Here is a 16605-nt window from a genome sequence, read left to right on the forward strand (position 1 = left end):
GCCTTTTTGGTCTTGTGTTGTTGGGGCATGGGGGCTTCTGTACTCGTGCTACTCTGACCGGGTGTAACTTGCTCATCTCCTTCCATGTCAGAGTCGGCCTCGGACACAGACATGTGTTCTTCTTCCTCTGCTCCTTGAGCTTGTGTTTCTTCTCGGTCAGAATCTTTGCTGAAGATGTCCGCCTTGGTGTTGCATCTCGTGACATTGAGCCAGATGGTCACTGAGCGTCTTCTTCGATCGAAACGATCGGCACATGTCCCAATCTTTCTCAGCGTGTTCTGGGGATAAACCTTTCGTACAGGTCGGTGTGCGGAAATTTGCTGCGACCCCCAGGACAGAGCTCGAATGGAGTCTGTTCCAGCCACTGCTAGCGAGCCTGCCGCCATCCAAAGGCCCTCCGTGACTTTTCCAATCGAATAGATAGGCGAAGAATGGGAAACGCGATCGAGAAACAATACCGTAGAGGGTAGTGGATTGCGTGTCGAAAGGAACCCGGGAAATAGTGGAGAACGGGAGCGCAGCAAATCACATCCGAACTCGATGGCGGAAAAAAACAATCTAACAATGGAGTCAAATGCCGATACTCACTATCACCGGAAGGAGGAGTCACCTATCTTGTGACTGGAAAAGACTTCTTCAAAAACAAAGTGAAAACATCCGGACCCAACACTAGATGGCGGGCTATGCAATGCATGTGATCTACAGCTCACATGCCTCAAACCTAGATTACACTAGAAAAGAAGGGTGTACCCATTTTCTAAAAGATTTAAAACCCAAAGATCAGGTGTATCAGATTTCTAATTTAGTAGAAATTGAGACATCCGGCCTCCAACGGGTTCAACATGCTCCAAGATGTGGGATCTAGAGCTGCTTCGACGATCTTGTCAGGGGGGACAGGAGAGGAGGAGGAAGAGACCTGTTGGAGAGCAGCCTCTCAGACAACCTCTTCCTTCCCTTGTACACCTTATACAGGGGTTTCTGCAGCTGCTTCTGTGGGCAATGAAATGGAGCAACCTTACCAAACCCATAAAATATCTGGTAACCAAAACCCCTAGGCTGGGACTGTAGGCCTAAGGATCTAGCAGTAGCCCTGCTATCCTTAAAAAGTTGTTGCAGAGCTGAATCTACCTTTGCCCCAAGGAGCCTGTAGCCATCAAAGGGAAGATCCAGCAGAGTGGCTTGAATGTACGGTGAAAATCCAGATCCTCTTAACCAGGCTTCTCTCCTGGTCGCCACCGAAGAGCCCATCACCTTGGCGACTGAGTCTGCTGTATCTAGAACAGACTTGATCAACTGATGGGCTGCTGCTTGCTTATCAGTCAACACCTCCATAAAGTGTCCTCAAACATCCTCATGCAGCTTAGGAGTCACCTCCATGGCTGTGTCCATCAAGGCATGGATATACCTTCCTAATAGGCATGTGGCATTAGTGGATTTCAATGCCATGCAAGCCGATGAGAACACCTTTATAGCTGACTTCCAGCTTTTTTAATTCCCTATCCCCCGGGGGGAGGGGAAGAAACCTGCCCACTGTCTGGAAGAACGTGAACCTTGAACCACTGAGCTTTCCGTGAAGGATGAGAGGTTAAAAAAGCTAGATCTCCAGATGCAGCCTTATAACGTTTTGCTACTGCCTTGGAGACTGCCGGGCAGACATTGGCTTCGGCCACACCACCTAAATTGGCTCGGTCAGAGCTTCACTGAATGAGAGCAAAGGCTCTACCACTGAAGGAGAGTGCAAAACCTCAGTTAGAATGATAGACTTGGCCTCAGCAGTGGGCAACTGCAGATCCAAAAGGTAGGCAGACTTCCTAATAACAATTTGATATGGAGCCACGTCTTGAGAAGGTAGAGCATTGGTAGAAGAGAGCTCCCACTCCAGAGAAGTGTCCAATCCAAAGGCCTCCTGAAGACCTTCAAAGTCATCCACAGACTCTAGAATTTCTCCCTCCTCTGCCTGCTTCTGCAAGTCCTCCTCTTCCAGAAGCCTCTGTGCCTTTCTCCTGGACTGCATCTTTGGAATCGGTGCTGGCAGCGCCAAGCACGGCACCGGTGGCATCGGAGCCGATGTCGAAGGAGGTCCCTCCATAGTTGCCAGAGGCGCGGCACGAAGTCAGGAAGGCATCCGGACAGAGCCCGACGGCGCCAGAGAAACCTGCGGGATCGGCGTCGAGAACCTCGGCATGGGAGAGGCCATGACAGAGTCATCGGCATGAAAGGCACGAACGGTGCCTGGGCATAATGGTGGGGAATGCCCAAAATAAAGTAAAGTGGCCCCGTCTGGGCCAGCCAGCATGACGGATGGGTTAGCCTCCTTGGCAAACATGCCAAACATCGCATTTAGGATCCACACCTGGAACTGTAAAAAGGTGGATATGGATCCGGAGCCGCCTGGTCTGGTTCAGCCAGAGGACGTGAGGCGGGTACTGGCTGTGGAGCCAGAGACACCAGAGCCACAATAGGCGAAGCAGGAGATACAGGAGACGCCTACCTGGGTACCGGTGAATCCATGGCACCGGAGAATGTACCGGAGACGCCTGCTGAGAAGGCGAGATGTCATCTTTTCCATGATGCCACAGCACCAGGGAAGCCGAGCTTGATGAATTGCCCTTCGCAAAACGACACCAGGACCAGACGCCATTTCATCTTCTGTTTTTTGGATGACCTCGAGGTGTGCAGGGTTGGCAACTTCAACTTGGTACTCTTGAGGCCTCTCTTCCTTTTTTTGCTCGGGCCATGAAAAATTTCGCCTCTCTTTCCTTAAGAGCCTTCGGATTCATTCTTCAACAAGACGAACATCCCTCAACGTTATGATTCAATGATATACATGTGAGAAAGTGGCTCCATATATCCTGGACCAAGATATGGTACAGGGTGTATAGAGTCTACAAACTCCAGAGGTATAACAGAGATTAAAGCCAGGTGTGACCTTACCCTCTAAAGTGGTAGCTTGGTCGAGCAGTAAGGCAGTACCAGAGGACAGTGTAAAGCATTTGTTGTACACACTCAGTCAACAAAAGGTTCCACACATTCAAAGACTGAACTCCAGGCCAATAGTTTGTATATCAAAGATATAGTCATTTTATTTTTAGAACCAACAGGTATTAAAAATATACTGTTATCAATAAGAGAGGTCTCAGATGAGTACTTTGCAGAAAGGCAAGAAATTTTGTAAACACAATAGGTACAGGGGTTGCAGTAGGTAACACAATTCTAAACACAATTTAGCATTGAGCTCAATGGGTTTTTCTAAACAAATACAGCTGCTTACTTTGTAGATACTCTGGTAGTTCCAGGACTGGACCCTAGAGTAAGTCCTGGTACTAAGCTGAAAACACTTTAGTAAAATGTTTTTTGTTATTGCAGTGATTTTTAAGGAATATAAAGCTATTTTAAAAGTTCACACTCTGAAGCTTTTCAATGAAAAACTGGCAATGTTATCCAATGGGAGAAAATTCACATTGCAGTTAAAGTACGATCTCATACTTTTGTAATCCAGTACTGGGCTCCTAGGTCCAGCACTGGGGTCTCAACTTAAAACAGCTAAGTAATTATGTTTCAGTATTTGGTACGATTTTTAAAGAATATTTCAAGTTTTCAAAAGTAGACACTTAGAAGAAATTTCACAGAAAAGCACACAATGGATTCCTCAGGAGAAAATTCAAGTTGCTAGTAAACCCGACTAGGATTACTTTTGCGGTTCATTACTGGGCTACAAGATACTAGCTTCTCTCCTGATCACAGGTGAGTACTTCGGAATTCGGTTGATTTTATGGGAATATTTTAAGTTGTCAAACCTTCACATTTAGAAGATTTTTCGAGTCAAACCAGTCAATGTTATCCAATGGCAGGTAAGTGAGTTTTGAAGTTTCCAGGTGAGTACTCGGCTAGGGAAGTTAGGGTTCTAGGCATAGACTCAGGGGTCCCCTAGGGTCAGGTAGGTACAGTTGGTTCACCCTCAGCGGCACAGGGGCAGCCGGGTGCTGAGTTAGTTAGGCCCAATGTTATCCAATGAGGGGCAGGGGGCCTCCGGTTGGTGGCTGCTGGCTAGCAGGCCATGCAGCTGTGGGAGCTGGGCTCCTGGTCACTTGCTCAGGGCAAATGGAGAAGTAGGATAGGGCGCAGGTTGCGCTGCCAGGGGCACTCGGGCGGCTGGGTGCAGGGTGCCTTTGAGCCGTCGGGCGCCCAATGTTATTCAATGTGAAAGGTAAAAAGGGAACAAAGGCTGCAGACTCGGGGGCGGTGATTCTTCAGGCACGACCACCACTTTGAGAGGTACGTTGGGATCCTGGAGAAGAGGTAGGTACCCGAAAGGGAAGGCACAGGGGTTCGCTGGGTGCAGGGGTGTCTTTGGGTGTCGGGAAATCTTACCCTCGGCTGGTTGCGGTTGGAGGGGTCCCTGGTTCTGAGGCTGCAGGAGTCGTCTGTTTCGTCGCGGAGGGTCTTTGGGCACTGGACTTTGGGTCCCAGTCGCCGGGGGGATGTTCTTGTAGTCTTGGATCACTCTGGCACGGGCCGGACTCGGGCGCAGGGTGGGCTGGTCTTGAGCTTCCTGGCTGGCAACAGGGGTTGGTTGTTGAAGCAGGGCCTCTGCTTATGGAAGTCCCATTCTTTAAGAGGGTCAAGGCAGGCAGGTCCTCCAGGTGTCCCAAGGTTGCTGTCCGCAGGAGTCGCCGGGATTAAGCAGGAGCAGGTTCCAGGATCGACAGGCCGGTAGGGCTAGGGCCAAGTCAGTGGGTGTCGTCCTGTTAGCAGCTGCACAGCGGGTCTTCTTCTTGATCTTCTTTCTTCTTTTCTTATCAGGATCTGAGGAAGGAAGGTTCAGGGTGCCCCTAAATACAAAATTTAGGGGCGTTACAGGTAGGGCAAGGGCAGGGACCAATAGGTCCCTGTCCTGTGGTGGGTATACCCCTAGCCTGCTCCTCTCCTGTGGGAGGGGGGCAGGAGCCTAGCTGTGATTGGGCAGGGCTCCCCATCTTCAAGATGGCCGGAGCCCAGGGTTGTGCTTCACATCGCCGCTCCCACCTGAGGGGTGGGTTGGCACAGGCCAACGTGGGGTTTCCCGCCAGTCTTCCCGCCAGAGTGGGGGTTGGAACTGGTGGGGGCCAGTTGCTGAGTACAGCAAATGGTCTGGAGAAGCTCACAAGGGCGGCAGGCCTTTGAAGCTTCCCCCTGCCCATCCTGGGGGAGGAGACCTAGCACCTCGCCCAGGATTTGCATTGTTGCAGGTCCAGGAGAGTGAGGGCTCTCCACCCAGCGGTCCAGCAACATGTCTGCTGTTTAGCAGCCTCTGCAGCCACTCAGCCCAGACGTGGATGTAGGTTAGGTTTTCAGGGGGTATCTCAGGTACATTTTACATTAAATCCCACACTGGCATCAGTGCGGGATTAATGTGCTGAGAAGTTTGGTACCAAACTTGTCAGTCTTCAGTGTAGCCATTATGGTACTGCGAGTTCGTAATGACAACCTCCCAGCACCATATACTCTTAATGGCATCACTGCACTTACAGTGCCCAGGAATGGCTCAGGGTACTGTAGGGGCACAGGGCTCATACACCTGTGCCCACACCACTGGTATAGGGCACCCAGCTAGAGGGGTGACTGAAGTATGCCAGGGCAGTGAGTTCTGTGGGCATGGCACACAGGGATGTGTGCCAAATCGACTCTGTTTCGTTCTGTACTTTAGACACTCAGCCTGCAAAGGCAGTGTGAGGGTATCAGGGTACAGGGCCCCTAAGGGTGACACAATAAGTGCTGCAGCCTTTAGGGGTTTTCTCTGGTCACCAGGCCCTGGGTGTAGGAAGGTACCTCCTGACTATGGTTGCCCCCAACTTTTTGCCCTGTGTTTTAGCTGGTTTTTGACATAGTCGACGAGTGGCACCCCGGTGCTCACTACGCATAGGCCGGTCTGAACCAGTTCCAGGGGCACACCAGCCCCTGGCCTGGGGAAGTCCGGCATGGCAGAGGGGTGTAACCACCCCCCACCTAGTCCCACCCATAGGCAGGACCTAGTCACCGGGTCAGCCCCCTTTTTTAGTATAAAGATGGGAGCGGGCCCCCTGTTCAAATTAGATCATCTTTGGAATCAAGACACGACTTTCTTCGAAAGGACTTCAAGATTTCTTCTTCAAGATTCTCCCTTGTGGCTAAGGAGTAGTCACCCTGCATCAAGCGGGCACCATCCTAAAGAACACTGCGGTCTGCTGCAAGTCCTTCATCACGAATCCGACGACCCAGCTCGACGAGACCCGGCTTCCCTGGCACCTCTGACCTCAACTCACCTCTACAGCTAAGCTGAGAACCGTGAGTGCGACGAGACCTCGAGGGACCGACGATCGCCAAGACTGCACGACATCTTTACTGCAAGCCCACCGTGTCCTTCACGGGTGAGTGCTTTGGGGTCCGAGAAGCCCCAACCCTGCGCAGCTCCAGCACCCAAGATCAGCCTCCCTGCATCTCCACGATCGGCGTGGGGCCCTTCTGCTGTTTGCTGTGCACCGCGTTGTTTGGCTACTAGCCGGCTGGCTTGTGGCCTTCTGAACGACGCCCGACGACATCACTGCTGCTGGTCTGGTTGCTCCAGACTGGCCCTTGCTTCCTTCTTGAAGAGAGGCACCCCGGACCCTCCCGGTCCACTCCAGACGCCATTTTAGGTCCACAGCGTGGGCTTGAATTTGCCAAGGCTTTGTTGCCCAATCCTGGGTCCAGCGACGCCGACAGCTTCTATCTTCGTGGGACAGCTCGATCCTCCTTCCTGGTCGCCGACAACGCCTCCTGGTCCGTGAGACCTCCGAGCCCAGCGTCACCCACACGCCTTGTCGAGGTGGCTACCATCCGGTGCCCTCCTGGTGCCCACTGACTACTGGCTAGTAGTCTCGAACTTGGTCCCCTCTGCTTTCAGGTGTCATCTTCCATCGATCCAGGCTTGGATCCACCGAACTTTCTTCACTGGTCGCCTGCCAGCAACTTCTTTCTTCCAGGCTCCTGGTCCGTCAACGAGGATTCCAGACGTCCTTTGAGTCCTATGCAGCTGCAGCCCCTGGGCTAGGTAACTTCGGCATTTCGGTGCCCCAGCATAGCCTCAGTATCCAAGGGTCAGAATCTACTTTCGTTTTCTCCCTACCAGGTCGGGTTCGCCCGAGAACACTAACTTTGCAAATTCTAGCTACCATAGACTTTGTCCCGCATCTCGCGTGAGAGTGCACGCACTGCACCCGAGTCCCCTGGGTCTCCTAGAAGTAATCTAACGATTCTATAGTCAAGTCCTAGCGATTCCAAAGCCTATTAGTACTGTACTTACCTGCTAGTAATTTCGCATTCCACTTTTCAAGTATATGGTTTTCCGTGCCCCTCGGGCATTTGTATATACTGTGCTAACTTAAGTATTTTTGTAAGAGTTTTGGTTTGTGCTTAGTACCCTGTCCTCATAAAGAGTACAGGGCTGTTGTGATCTTTAATAAATAACTGTTTATTTTCATAACACTTGTGTGGTGTCCTTTCACTTGGTGTTCAAGGGGTATATGTGGTATAACAGCTGGCTTAACACGCCCTCTCGAGTCTTTAGCCTTAGACTGCTCGCATCCACGCTACTAGGATAGCTGGTCTATAAGGTTGACTTACAACCAATCATCAATAAGGGTTGCTGGACTGATACATAGTGTTCACTAGAATAGTGAGCACTGCATATCAGGCCACCTTCTCACACTGGGCACCTAGGGTACCATTTACTAGAGGTAATAGGTGGCCAGAGATGCTAATTGGGTTTTGTTTCAATACGGCTTTAGGGAAGGAACACAGGCCCTGGGTACCTGGTTGGCAGGAGCCCAGGGCACACTCAGTCAAAGCACATCAGCAGTTCAGCAAAAAGTGGGGGCATACCAATGCAAGAAAGATGGCACTTTCTCACAATACACCAAAGGCCATCTTCATGGGGGTTTGTGATGGACACATGACCCCCACATTCCGAACAAGGTTTGAACCCGGACTTCTTCTGCGTAGCCATTGCAGTGCTGTAACCACAGATAGACTGTAACAATGTTAATTCTACAAAGAAGTAAAGAGTCCTAGAGAAACCAATGTGTGATGACGGCGTGGAAAAAAGGAAACAGACATCAGCACGCCGACAAGGTCTTCTTATGGCTCCGATTAAGTCATACAGAGTCGCAAGCGGAGCCGCTATTAAGATGTCCTAGTCAAGGTGGGTGAGCTATGAAAAATGTTTCTGTGGAATGCTGGCATAAGGGTAATTCGAAAGGTGAGGAATCCACAGGCAGATGTATCCATCAGAACTCCCTTTTTAATACATGCAAGTCTCCGGTACGGCAAGCCTATCAAAGCCTACATCAGGGTGCAGCATATTAAAACGTAGAGCATGTGTTTGCCATGTTCTCACAATATAAAACAGCTATTGTCATTTTAACTGTGGGCGAGACTGGTAGCCCCATTGGGAATTACAGAGTTACAAGCCGACCACTCAGCAATGCTAACTTCTGAAGGGGACTTCCTAAGTTGGTACTTAAAAGGTATCAAACAACTTGACACATTAAGCCCAACTCAATGCCCAGGCGAAATTAATGTTCACTTTTTGCCACATGCAACATTTAGAAAGGTACCACTCTGTTGCCAGTTTTCCAGGGGCCATTTGCTGAGGCTAGCCACAGGACATCTGTCTGTCCGCCTGGTAAGACGTGTCAACGGCTACAAGGACAAATAATATATGCCTGCTGTTAGAGATGTTGACTCCTCCTGGCAAGAAGTCACACAGGGTGTTAGCCCAAATGGCAAGCTTGAAAGGGAAAGCCATCTTTAAAGGGCAAATGGTACCCACACTCAAGAAGCGGCTGCTCTTTTGTATGGGTAGGCAGAATTACATCAGGAACAAAGAGGGGGAAACACTGACCAAACTGTTTTTCCCATGGACATGTAGCCTCCAGGTAGCCACACCCCTAGAATGAGCTATTGAGCTCCACACACAAATAAAGAGAGGGGTCCAGCTGTCTTGGTAGTGGGCAGAGTAGAGCACTCTGGGATAAAAAGATGCTATACTTCACAGAAAGTTGACATCAGGTGAGAGAGAACTAAGTAGGTTATTGGCTAGTGACCACAACCTCCTCTAAGGGCACTTTCTGGGCATAAAAAAGACCCTTGGCACCCAGAACTCAGATCCCACTTGGACTGGAGTAGAGGGTCAAAGAAGGTCTGCACTGCTGACCCTGAAACCGGCAAATAAGAGGCTGCAGACGATGGGCTGCACCTGCTGCTCCTAGGGCTAGTAAAGGAAAGGACTACACCTGCAGTGTCCTGCTTGTGGAGAAGCTGTTGTCCAAGCCTAGCCGGGAGCAGAGACTCCAAGAGCCAGACGGATGACTTCCTATTGGCAGCATAAGGTCACAAAAGCTGAAGAAGCGTGCCTGGGCGCGTTATTAGCACAGATCACTGGATCATTGCTCCTGGTCACAATGCAGCCTGAGAGACAGAAATGTTTCAAGTGCAAGAAACGTTTTGCAAAATACGTGTAGGGTGTTTAATAGTGTCATCTTGCCGCAGAGTGGTCATTTCCCATGGTGGTGATTGTGAAGGAGGACGTGTAGTCATGCTCAAGGCCACATACAGGTGAGTTCAGTTGACACCAATAAAGCAGTAAACACAGAAAGATATATATTTTTTTAAAGTGGAAAGTTTGAAGGGGAAAAAAAGTAGGTTTAGTAGAAATACCCGCATGTCACAGTGCTTCAATAACTTGATTCAGTAAACATTTTAATTTGTTTACTTATCATCCATTCAAGTTTTTCTAGTGTAGGACTTTCAATGTCTTCCTTGCATACATGCCCACATTTTAAATGAGAACGAATAGTTTCTTACCTGTCGGTGTAGTTTTGCAGCTTGAAGATCGTTCTGGATTCACTATGCTGTCCATATTCCGCTATCTGGTGGTTGGGTCCGGAATCGTAGTCTTTTTTCTCTTTTTCTTTTTTTGTAGCCCAGGTGGGCATCGACGTCCCACCATTTGGTGTACCTTCGGTGACGTCGGCATGCTTCCGGCGTAAGCTCCCACCCTTGGGCGCCATCTTCGGATTCTTTTTTTCTCCTTTGTGTCCTTGTAGTGAATCCATGGCTATGTTTGTTAAACCTTTCTCCAACGTAATTCTTTTCACGTATCTTGTAAGCTTCAACTTGCTTTCTATTCCCTGTGTTTCCACCTTCTTCTCCAGCCTCATCGTTCTGGCGCTAGTGAATCCAGAAAGATCTTCAAGCTGCAAAACTGCACCGACAGGTAAGAAACTATTCGTTTTGCAGCGTGAATCTTTCTGGATTCACTATGCTGTGCATAGATTTTGTGCGGTTTTCGTTACTTTTGTGGCGGCTGGGTGGAATATGAGCGTTGGTTGTTGAATATATGTTGAAGCACTCTTTGTCCTACTTGTGCTTCCTTGTTCATCTGTACATCCACGCAATAGTGTTTAGTGAACGTGTGCACTGAAGCCCATGTTGCCGCCAGGCATATGTCCTGAATTGGTGTGTTGGCCAGTGCTCCTTTCTTTCTGGTCGAGTAGGCCTGTGCCCCTCCTGTTAGCTCCTGGCCCGCTTGCTTGTGGCAGAACTGTATCGTTTGTCCGATTCATCGAGCTATGGTGTTCTTAGTCACTGGTCTACCCAGGTAACTGTTTACAAAGGATACGAAGAACTGTTTTGTCTTCCTGTGTTCCTTCGCCCTTTCAATGTAGTGCATCACTGCCCTTCTTGCGTCTAGAGTGTGGAGCGCCCTCTCAGCGCTTGTCATGGGGTTCTGGAAGAAGCTAGGAATTTGAATACTCTGATTCATGTGGAACCTTGACACCACCTTTGGCATGAAGTAAATGTAAATGTAAATGTCAAGGTATTTGTAGAGCGCACTGCCACCAAGCGGTTTTCTGGCGCTATTACTCATACCGCTGTGGAACCCTTCCTGGCTTTCCCCGTGATGTGTCCACTCCTGGGCACCCCCAGGGTGAAGCCAGGCATCCTAGCGCTGTTGGGGCCGGTGTGGAGGTTAAGCAAGCTATTGCCCAGAGTTGTAGAGTGGGGCCCATGATTAGAATAGGCACTGAGGCGAGAATTGTCAGGTCCGAGGAAATTGAGCCCAAGACCCGGCGAGGCGGGAATTGAACCCTTGTCCCTGGCCAGAACTCTGCATCAGGGTATGCCGCTTTAACCATTGAGCCACACTCCTCCACTGTGCGGGTCTGTTCTCATCACGACCCTGTCACTGTGTATCTGGATGTAGGGTTCCTGCAGTGTTAGTGCCTGTAGTTCGCTCACCCTGCGTAGCAAGGTGATTGGTACCAGAAAGGCCGTTTTCATTGTCAGCATTTACAGTGATGCCTTGTGGATGGGTTCGAAAGGTGCTTTCATAAGCTCTGTCAGTACCACATTCAGGTTCCAAGCCGGCGGCGGCATCCTTTTTGGTGGCGTTATTCTTTTAGCCCCTTCCAGGAATCTTTTTACTACTTGAGATGTGAAGAAGCTTCTCCCTGTTTCTCCTCTTGTGTATGCCACAATCGCTGCCAGGTGTACCCTCATTGAGGATGAGCTTAGCTTAGCTTTTATTAGGTGCGTGAGGTATCTCAGCACCGTTGATTCCCTGGTCAGCTTTCTATGGAGTTTTTTCTTGCAGCACCATTGAGGGAATCTTTTCCATTTTTCCCCATAGCACTTGCGTGTGCTGGGCCTTCTTTCCTCCCGCAGCACCCACAGGGTGCTCTCTGGTAGTTTTAGATGTGCGAACTCTAAGTCTTCAGGAGCCAAGCTGAGAGGCTGAGGCTCTCTGGCTCTGGGTGTAGAACTACTCCGTTTACCATGGAGAGTAGGTCTCTTCTTTTTGAGAACTTGTGGGGTGGGCCCTGCGCCATCTCCATTATCTGTGAGTACCAAGTCTGCCTGACCCATTGTGGTGCCACCAGGATGAGCTTCATGTTGCTCGTCATGCATTTGTTGAGAACCCTCAGGATCAGTCGTATCAGGGGAAAAGCATAGGCAAAAGTTTTTGACCAGCTTATCCATAGGGCATTCCCTTGGGATAGTGCCTCTGGTTGTCTGGATGCAAAGTACTGGCATTTTGCATTCTGGCGTGTTGCAAACAGGTCTATTGTCAAACAATCAATCAATCAATCCATCAATTAATCAAAGCATTTATATAGCGCACTACTCACCCGGAGGGTCTCAAGGCGCTAGGGGGGGGTCTGCTACTGCTCGAACAGCCAGGTCTTGAGCTGCTTCCTGAAGGCAAGGTGGTCCTGGGTCAGGCGGAGGTGGGTCGGGAGGGAGTTCCAAGTCTCGGCGGCCAGGTAGGAAAATGACCTTCCTCCTGTGGTGGCTCTTCTGATGCAGGGGACGGCGGCGAGGCTGTGGTTGGTCGATCGAAGCTGGTGTTTGGGAGCGTAGAAGTTGAGGCGGTTGTTGAGGTATCCTGGGCCTTGGTTGTGGAGGGCTTTGTGCACGTGGGTGAGGAGACGGAAGGTGATTCTCTTGTTGACCGGGAGCCAATGCAGATCTCTCAGGTGTCCGGAGATGTGGCTGCCACAGGGGATGTCCAGGATGAGTCGTGCTGAGGCGTTCTGGATCCACAGGAGTCTCTTCTGGAGTTTGGTGGTGGTTCCGGCGTAGAGGGAGTTGCCGTAGTCCAGACGGCTGGCGACGAGGGCCTGGGTGACCGTCTTCCTGGTCTCAGTGGGGATCCACCGGAAGATCTTACGTAGCATGCGCAGGATGTTGAAGCACGACGAGGAGACGGCGATGACTTGTCTGGTCATGGAGAGGGAGGAGTCCAGGATGAAGCCCAGGTTGCGTGCGTGGTCTGTTGGTTTGGGTGCGCTGCCTAGGGCGGGGGGCTCCCAGGAGTCGTCCCAGGCGGAGGGTGAAGATCCCAGGATGAGGACTTCCGTCTTGTCCGAGTTCAGTTTCAGGCGGCTGTTCATCATCCACTTGGCTACGTCTGTCATCCCTTCGTGTAGGTTGGCTCTGGCGGTGGCGGGGTAGTTGGTGAGGGAGAGGATCAGCTGGGTGTCGTCGGAATAGGAGATGATGTTGTGGTTGTGTTGGCGTGCGATGGCTGCGTGGGGGCTCATGTAGGCGTTGAAGAGGGTTGGGCTGAGCGAGGAGCCTTGAGGAACGCCGCAGATGACTTCGGTGGCTTCTGATCTGAACGGGGGGAGGCGGACTCTCTGTGTCCTTCCGGTGAGGAACGAGATGATCCAGTCCAGTGCCTTCTCCTGGATTCCAACGTTGCTGAGGCGCTGCACTAGGGTGCGGTGGCAGACAGTGTCGAAGGCCGCGGAGAGGTCTAGGAGGATGAGGGCCGCTGTTTCTCCGTAGTCGAGCAGGGCTCGGATGTCGTCGGTGGCTGCGATCAGGGCGGTCTCGGTGCTGTGGTTGACCCGGAAGCCAGACTGCGAGGGGTCGAGGGATCCGTTCGTCTCGAGGAAGGGGGCTAGCTGCTTGTTGACGGTCTTCTCGATGACTTTTGCAGGAAACGGGAGCAGCGAGATGGGGCGGTAGTTCTTGTCGGAGTGCCCCACCTCCTGAATAGTCTGTTTCCTGTATGTGGAGTTCCCACTTGTGGGATGCTGAAGACTGCCTGCTGAGTCAATCCGCTTCTACATTGTCCTTCCCTGGCAGGTATATGGCTAGCAGGTCTATTTTGAGTGGTATTGCCCATATCCAGATTTCCTGTGCCAAGCTTGACAGAGGGAATGATTGAGTTCCCCCCTGCCTGTTGATGTAAAACATTGTTGTGGTGTTGTCTGTTTGTATCAGCACCCTTTTGGTTGTACAGTTGTTTCTGAAAGGCCTTGAAGGCAAGCAACACGGTTTTCAGGTCTAGGTAATTGATGTGTCTGACCGCATCCGCTGGGATTCCACAGACCCCTCACTCTGAGCCTGTTCATATGTGCGCCCCATCCCTTCTGGGATGCGTCTGTGGTGATGGTCACTGTTGGGTCTGGTGGAGTTAGTGGCTTCCCTATTGTTATCCTCTCTTTGGTCCACCACTTCATTTCTTCCTGCACCTTGTGCGTTACAACCACTAGATCCTCCCAACTTCCTGTAGCTTGTGACCATTGCTGTTGCAGCCACTCCTGGAGTGGTCTCATTTGTAGGCGTACATTGGGGACCAGGTGTATGCATGACACCATCATTCCCAAGATCTTGCTCACTGTCCTCACTGTCAGAGCTCGCCCCTTCTGGTAGTGACGTTTCTCCCTCAGTAGCCTGAGTGTCCTCTTTTCGCTGGGTAACACCCTGCATTGGACGGTGTTGATTTGAGCTCCCAGGAAGATCTTCACTTGCTCCGGCTCCATCGAGCATTTTCCCCAATGTATGGAGAATCCCAGGCTTGTTAGCGTTCTTGTGACCTTCTCTGCATGAACCTTGCATGTCATGTAAGAGCTTGCCTTTATGAGCCAGTCGTCGAGGTAGGGGTACACGTGTATCCCCTCTCTTCGCAGATGTGCGGCCACTGCTGCGAGGAATTAGGTGAATACCCTTGGTGCGGACTTCAGACCGAATGCCAGGGTTGTAAATTGGTAGTGGTCTTTGTTTACTGCGAATCTTAGCATGTGCTTGTGCTGCCTGTTCATGGGGATGTGCAGGTACGTATCTTTGAGGTCTACGGTGGACAAGAAGTCCCCGGCCTTCATCTGTGTGATGACCCCTTGTAGGGACGTTATTTTGAATTTTTGAGTCTTTACATACTTGTTTAGGAACCGTAGATCCAGGATAGGTCTTAGGCTTTCGTCCACTTTTGGCACCAGGAAGTAGTTTGAGTATACTCCTCTGTTCCGTTCTTTGAATGGGACCGGCTCGATGGCCTCTTTGAGGAGGAGTTCTTGAGCTTCCTCTTGGAGCAATTGCAGCTCTCTTCCCGAGTGCTCTCTTTTCTTTGGCTTTCTGCTTGGTGGTCTCTTTTCCAACTCTATGCAGTATCCGAACTGTATGATGTTGAGTATCCACTTGTCTGTGGTTATTTTTCTCCACTCCTGGAGAAAAAATCTCAGCCTGCCTCCTACGGGTGTTACATGTTCCTTTGTGTCTTGTCCGTGTAGCTCTCTCCTCTTTGTTTTCCCGTGCTCCTCCCCCGGAGGGTATGAGTAGGTGAGCTCCTTTTTCCGTGTGAAGTCAGTGGGGTTGTTCACCGCCTCTCCTATGGCCCCGTCCGTTTCCTTTTCCTCGAAAGGACTGGCCCCTGTTCTGATAGTTCCAGTTTTGCTTCTGCTGGCCCTGGTGACCTTGGTTGTCACTCTGTTGACCCTGGTGGAACGCCTGGTGTGATTGTCCTTGCTGGTTTGCACCCCTTCCGTTCTGCATCCGCGTAGGAGTGCCTCTTCTCATCCCCTGAATTGCATGGACCTTGACTTCTCGTTGTCTTTCTTCAGTTGGGTGAGTTTCTCATCAACTGGGGCTCCGAACAGTGTTTCTCCATTGAAAGGTGTGTTCATGATGTTGTTCTGAACCTTGGCTTTGAAGCCTGAGATCCTGAGCCAGGCTCGTCTTCTCTCTGTGATGCCTATAGCCATCCGTCTGCTGGATGTTTCAGCCCCATCCAAGGCTGTCTTCAGGCATGAGTTAGCAATGCTTTTCCCTTCTTCCACGAGGTGCGTTGCCCTCTGAAGGTATTGCTCTGGGAGGTGCTTGAGCAATTGGCCGATCTCATCCCAATGTTGGTATTGGTGCCTGTTCAGGAGGGCGTTGGAGTTAGCCATCCGCCAGTGCATTGCGGCGTTCCTCTCAATTTTTCTGCCCGTCAGGTCCATCCTCCTGCTTTCCTTGTCAAGTGGTGGCCCAGATGTTGTTGGGACGTTGGCCCTTCTTCTGGCCGTTGCAGCGATTATTGAATCTGCTGTGACGGACCCCTTGATGTAAGCAGGGTCCTGGGAGGAGAATTTGTATTTCTTCTCTGTCCTCGCCGTTACTGACCTGCATGTATCTGGGTCCTTTAACGCTTCCTTCCCCTGATCCGTGATGCTTTTCAGCATGGGCAAGAACTGGATTCTTGTCTTTGCAGGGAGCAATGTTTCCAGCAGGAAGTCTGCTTTTGGCTTCTCCTCTTCCAGCTTAACCCCATTAGCTGCTGCTGCCTTCCTGACGAACTCATTGTATGGACCAATGTCATCTGGCGGCGAAGGTCTCGAGGGATATGTCTCCACAGGCTCCTCCGGGTTTTCGGCCTCGATGTCCTGCCATTCCAGGTCTTGGGCCGACGAGGATCCTGAGCCGTAGCTTGACTGCGGCTCCCCATATTAACCCTCTGTATAATAGAGGTCCTCTTCCTATTCGTGTTCCGAGGGCTCCGGAGTTTTCGGCGGCTCTTCGACGTCGAACTCCTTGTGCTCCTGCACTACAGCGACGGCCGTTGCTGGCTTTGAGGGGATCCTGAAACTTTTCATCTTTTCCTCGAAGTCCTTCTTCCTTTGAAGGATGTTTTCCATCTCGGCCTCGAGCCTTCTTTTCTTTCTCTCCAACTGTGCAGCCTGCTCGCCATCGAGCGTTTCGGCTACTCTCTTCGACGGCGTCAGCAACGTCGAAGCTTTTTTCGGCTCCTTCGAAGTCCCTTTTTCGGGGCCTTGCTTCGAC

General features: G+C 50.9%; 1 protein-coding gene across 3 annotated transcripts in view; it reads right to left on the reverse strand.

The window, feature by feature from the left end:
* Window positions 1-16605, reverse strand: part of KDM5A (lysine demethylase 5A) — a 937903-nt gene that overhangs the window by 565510 nt on the left and 355788 nt on the right. The window lies entirely within an intron of this gene.

Source organism: Lissotriton vulgaris, chromosome 1_2, assembly GCF_964263255.1.
Source record: "Lissotriton vulgaris chromosome 1_2, aLisVul1.2, whole genome shotgun sequence".
NCBI lineage: Eukaryota > Metazoa > Chordata > Amphibia > Caudata > Salamandridae > Lissotriton > Lissotriton vulgaris.